Raw genomic sequence first — 6,000 nt, 5'->3', positions numbered from 1 at the left:
GACACACATCCAAACTGTATCAGTAGTATATCATTATTTAAAGTTATTTCTCTGTTCACCATTTTTAAAGGCTGTGAACATAAGATATTTACATAAGAATATTAAAGTTACATCCAAGCATTTTGTCAATAACTAAGAAGATTTAACTGTTTTCATTGAACAAATAATACTAAATTAGTCTTATTCATCCAAAAATCACATAAACAAAGATTATTCTGATTTTGGCTGGGTTTACAGTCTTATAACGTTTATATATCAAACCCTGACATCTTAATATATGACAATACAAAACCATTTGGTCAATAAACTCAGACCAAAATATGTGTTGACAATTCTGAAGACTTACCTATTTTTATCTCACCAATATTCTTAAAACTAAGTTTTATTTATCAAGGATTACTAAATTCCCATGAACCTGAAAAGCATGTGGACTTAATTTATGAGTACTCACTTATAAGCCAATTTAGTAGCTTGCTAAACACAAAATATATGTACATAGACATAAATATATATAAACACATATATACACACACAAAGGTCCAATAGCTTTTACTTTGGAATTCTAGCTAACAATACAAACTCGCCATTTTATAAAAGATAGCTAGATGCACATTATTCTTTGATGAAATTGAAACCTGTTTATATGGCTGAACTTTGTTTGCCACAATATATAATCCAATGAAAACAGTGAACCAAAATTTGGGTAAGGCCAAGGCAGGAGGATTACTTGAGATAAGAGTTCAAGACCAGACTGAGCAACATAGCAAGAACCCCATCTCTATGAACAACCTTTTAAAACTAGCTGAGCATGGTGGCACACATCCGTAGTCCTAGCTACTTGGAGGGTTGAGGCAGAAGGACTGCTTGAGCCCAGGAGATGGAGGCTGGAGTGAGCTATGACCATACCCCTGCATTCTAGCCTGGGCAATGAAGCGATACCCTGTCTCAATAAATAAATAAATAAATAAATAAATAAATAAATAAATAACACAAAATTTGAGTAAAGCAGTCTCTATGGCAGTTTTTGTTTTGTTTTTTTTTAATTTATTTATTATTATTATACTTTAAGTTTTAGGGTACATGTGCATAACGTGCAGGTTTGTTACATATGTATACTTGTGCCATGTTGGTCTGCTGCACTCATCAACTCGTCATTTACATCAGGTATAACTCCCAATGCAATCCCTCCCTCCTCCCCCCTCCCCATGATAGGCCCCGGTGTGTGATGTTCCCCTTCCTGAGTCCAAGTGATCTCATTGTTCAGTTCCCACCTATGAGTGAGAACATGCGGTGTTTGGTTTTCTGTTCTTGTGATAGTTTGCTAAGAATGATGGTTTCCAGCTGCATCCATGTCCCTACAAAGGACACGAACTCATCCTTTTTTATGGCTGCATAGTATTCCATGGTGTATATGTGCCACATTTTCTTTTTTTTTTTTTTTGAGGCGGAGTCTCGCTCTGCCGCCCAGGCTGGAGTGCAGTGGCCGGATCTCAGCTCACTGCAAGCTCCGCCTCCCGGGTTCACGCCATTCTCCTGCCTCAGCCTCCCGAGCAGCTGGGACTACAGGCGCCCGCCACCTCGCCCGGCTAGTTTTCTGTCTTTTTTTTAGTAGAGACGGGGTTTCACCGTGTCAGCCAGGATGGTCTCGAACTCCTGACCTCGTGATCCGCCCGTCTCGGCCTCCCAAAGTGCTGGGATTACAGGCTTGAGCCACCGCGCCCGGCCGCCACATTTTCTTAATCCAATCTGTCACTGATGGACATTTGGGTTGATTCCAAGTCTTTGCTATTGTGAATAGTGCTGCAATAAACATACGTGTGCACGTGTCTTTATAGCAGCATAATTTATAATCCTTTGGGTATATCCCCAGTAATGGGATGGCTGGGTCATATGGTACATCTAGTTCTAGATCCTTGAGGAATCGCCATACTGTTTTCCATAATGGTTGAACTAGTTTACAATCCCACCAACAGTGTAAAAGTGTTCCTATTTCTCCACATCCTCTCCAGCACCTGTTGTTTCCTGACTTTTTAATGATCGCCATTCTAACTGGTGTGAGATGGTATCTCATTGTGGTTTTGATTTGCATTTCTCTGATGGCCAGTGATGATGAGCATTTTTTCATGTGTCTGTTGGCTGTATGAATGTCTTCTTTTGAGAAATGTCTGTTCATATCCTTTGCCCACTTTTTGATGGGGTTGTTTGTTTTTTTTCTTGTACATTTGTTTGAGTTCTTTGTAGGTTCTGGATATTAGCCCTTTGTCAGATGAGTAGATTGCAAAAATTTTCTCCCATTCTGTAGGTTGCCTGTTCACTCTGATGGTAGTTTCTTTTGCTGTGCAGAAGCTCTTTAGTTTAATTAGATCCCATTTGTCAATTTTAGCTTTTGCTGCCATTGCTTTTGGTGTTTTAGACATGAAGTCTTTGCCCATGCCTATGTCCTGAATGGTACTACCTAGGTTTTCCTCTAGGATTTTTATGGTATTAGGTCTAACATTTAAGTCTCTAATCCATCTTGAATTAATTTTCGTATAAGGAGTAAAGAAAGGATCCAGTTTCAGCTTTCTACTTATGGCTAGCCAATTTTCCCAGCACCATTTATTAAATAGGGAATCCTTTCCCCATTTGTTGTTTCTCTCAGGTTTGTCAAAGATCAGATGGCTGTAGATGTGTGGTATTATTTCTGAGGACTCTGTTCTGTTCCATTGGTCTATATCTCTGTTTTGGTACCAGTACCATGCTGTTTTGGTTACTGTAGCCTTGTAGCATAGTTTGAAGTCAGGTAGCGTGATGCCTCCAGCTTTGTTCTTTTGACTTAGGATTGTCTTGGAGATGCGGGCTCTTTTTTGGTTCCATATGAACTTTAAAGCAGTTTTTTCCAATTCTGTGAAGAAACTCATTGGTAGCTTGATGGGGATGGCATTGAATCTATAAATTACCTTGGGCAGTATGGCCATTTTCACGATATTGATTCTTCCTATCCATGAGCATGGTATGTTCTTCCATTTGTTTGTGTCCTCTTTGATTTCACTGAGCAGTGGTTTGTAGTTCTCCTTGACGAGGTCCTTTACATCCCTTGTAAGTTGGATTCCTAGGTATTTTATTCTCTTTGAAGCAATTGTGAATGGAAGTTCATTCATGATTTGGCTCTGTGTTTGTCTGTTATTGGTGTATAAGAATGCTTGTGATTTTTGCACATTAATTTTGTATCCTGAGACTTTGCTGAAGTTGCTTATCAGCTTAAGGAGATTTTGGGCTGAGACAATGGGGTTTTCTAAATATACAATCATGTCATCTGCAAACAGGGACAATTTGACTTCTTCTTTTCCTAACTGAATACCCCTGATTTCTTTGTCTTGCCTAATTGCCCTAGCCAGAACTTCCAACACTATGTTGAATAGGAGTGGTGAGAGAGGGCATCCCTGTCTTGTGCATGGCAGTTTTTTTTTTTTTTAATTTATTTATTATTATTATACTTTAAGTTGTAGGGTACATGTGCATAACGTGCAGGTTTGTTACATATGTAGAAATAGGAACGCTTTTACACTGTTGGTGGGATTGTAAACTAGTTCAACCATTATGGAAAACAGTATGGCGATTCCTCAAGGATCTAGAATTAGATGTACCATATGACCCAGCCATCCCATTACTGGGTATATACCCAAAGGATTATAAATTATGCTGCTATAAAGACACATGCACACGTATGTTTATTGCAGCACTATTCACAATAGCAAAGACTTGGAATCAACCCAAATGTCCATCAGTGGCAGTTTTTTTTAAGTCTCTTTTATTATTTTATTTTTCCTTCCATTTCAAACAAATTTCCAATGTTTACATTCCATTTAGAGCACAAATAATGAATCTTATCTCAGCACCAGCAACTTAGTAACAGCAGATTCAACGCAGACAGTAAAGAAAAGAGAGGAAGATAGAGAGCTTTAGAAGACTCTTTTTAACTCTACAGTTAGTTGCAGGCTAACCCTTTGCACTCTTAATTTTTCTTGCTATAATTTGCCCATTAGTTTAAAACATGCATTAAAAATGGATCATAATATGTAACTAGCTGGAATCCCAAAGAGGATGAGAGTATGAAGTTCCTGGCAGGCCTCAGCAAAGGACCCAGGCTTTAAAAGAGGAGAAAAGAAGAGAAGGAAAGAAAGAAAAGGAGATTTATGACCCTTAAAGCCACTACGTGGTGTGTGGTCGGTACCCTCACCACTCCCATTTACCTCCCATCAGGAAGAGCCACAGTATCCTAGACCTGCATGGTGTGGGATGAATCCCTCCTGACTCCATAAATCACTGGTCAAGTTAAACTATTTCCAACCAGACAGAGCTAAGGGTGCCTTTGGCCAAGAAGACTAAGGCTGTAGGTGGCTCTCTGAGATAATCGGGAAGATGAAGTTAAAAGTGAAAAGGAAAGGAAGGAGTCAGGGCCTATACACAAAGGTCATACACTCACACAAACAAATGGAGTGCTTCCAAACAGATCCCCAGTTAAGAGGCTGGGTTTAGTCCTAAATCTCCTGCCTCAGTTCCAAATAGCTCTTCCAGATGACTGAGTCCAAACCAAGCAATGCCTCAAGGGTGCTGCAAATACAAACACAAATGCAGGAAAAGCTCAAATGTTGTTTCTGGCAGCCAAATCTAAATAGAACAGAGCCACAGCAACACCCCAAAAGAGGCAGGGGGTGGTCAGGTATACTCCAACTTGCTCACCCAGTTCCAAAGGTTGCCTTCTTCAGAGTTCATTTTCTTTGTACCAACAAAGCTTTCAAGGCCACAGGCATCATGCCAGAAGTGAAAGACAGTTTCCCAAAAACAAAAGCATCTTGGCAGCTTCAGAGAAATTCCTAATGTTCCAGCCATGGGGTTGGCTAGCCATAAGCAACTGGTGTTCACAGGCAGCCATATGCCCTCTCCAGTAGAACCAGACCAGCAGGCTCAGGCCCCTGGAACACACAACACTCTCTGTATGGGCCATCAAAATTGTAACTGAATGCAGGTTCAGTCACTTGCAAATTTAGATAACAAGCATGAAGTTGGTAAAACAAAGTGATTTTTATTCCAGAGCTTAGCTGAGGGGAAACAGTACAGGCTCCTCCCTTAAGGAAACCACTTCATCTTTTGGGGCAAAAAGCAGGGGCTTTAAAGGCGGACATGTCATGAATGGCATGCAGGGGCGGGGCACGAGGAGGTGCAGGGTCTGTGTGACTTGCTTCCACTTCTTAGCTAGGGGATGTTCCGGCTGGCAGCATTTGGCCAGAACTAGGTTGTAAATTGACCATTGTCTCTAGGTATTCTCCTGGTAGGGAGGAGTTCCAGACCGGTGCCAGGTTTGGTTCAACACATGGTCATTAGAATTTCTAAGCAAACATTTAGTAAGATAAACTTGCCGTGCAGGAAGTGCCCGGTGGAGAGAAGGTAAAGGTTATAATGCCATTCCTAAGGAGCTGAAGAGGTGAATACACAGGAAAAAAGGAAATGGTAGGCTGGGCGCGGTGGCTCACGCCTATAATCCCAGCACTTTGGGAGGCCGAGGCAGGCGGATCACGACGTCTGGAGATCGAGACCATCCTGGCTAACACGGTGAAACCCCGTCTCTATTAAAAATACAAAAAATTAGCCGGGCGTGGTGGCAGGCGCCTGTAGTCCCAGCTGCTCGGGAGGCTGAGGCAGGAGAATGGTGTGAACCCGGGAGGCGGAGCTTGCAGTGAGCCGAGATGGCGCCACTGCACTCTAGCCTGGGCGACAGAGTGAGACTCAGTCTCAAAAAAAAAAAAAAAAAAAAAAAGAAAGAAAAAGAAAAAAAAGAAATGGTAAAGGTATTTTTTAAAAGAAAGTAGGGTACTACTTTCTTTGGTTACAAGAGTAAAATATATATATATATGAGTAAATAGCTGAACTGAATGAAAATATTTTCCTACATCTAAAAATCTTTTATCCATGGAGGCCCTTGAAGAACAAAGATTCCACATTGTCATGGTATCTTACATT

The sequence above is a fragment of the Theropithecus gelada genome, chromosome 20, assembly GCF_003255815.1.
Source record: "Theropithecus gelada isolate Dixy chromosome 20, Tgel_1.0, whole genome shotgun sequence".
In the NCBI taxonomy this organism is placed as follows: domain Eukaryota; kingdom Metazoa; phylum Chordata; class Mammalia; order Primates; family Cercopithecidae; genus Theropithecus; species Theropithecus gelada.
Note: the sequence above shows the minus strand (reverse complement) of the source record.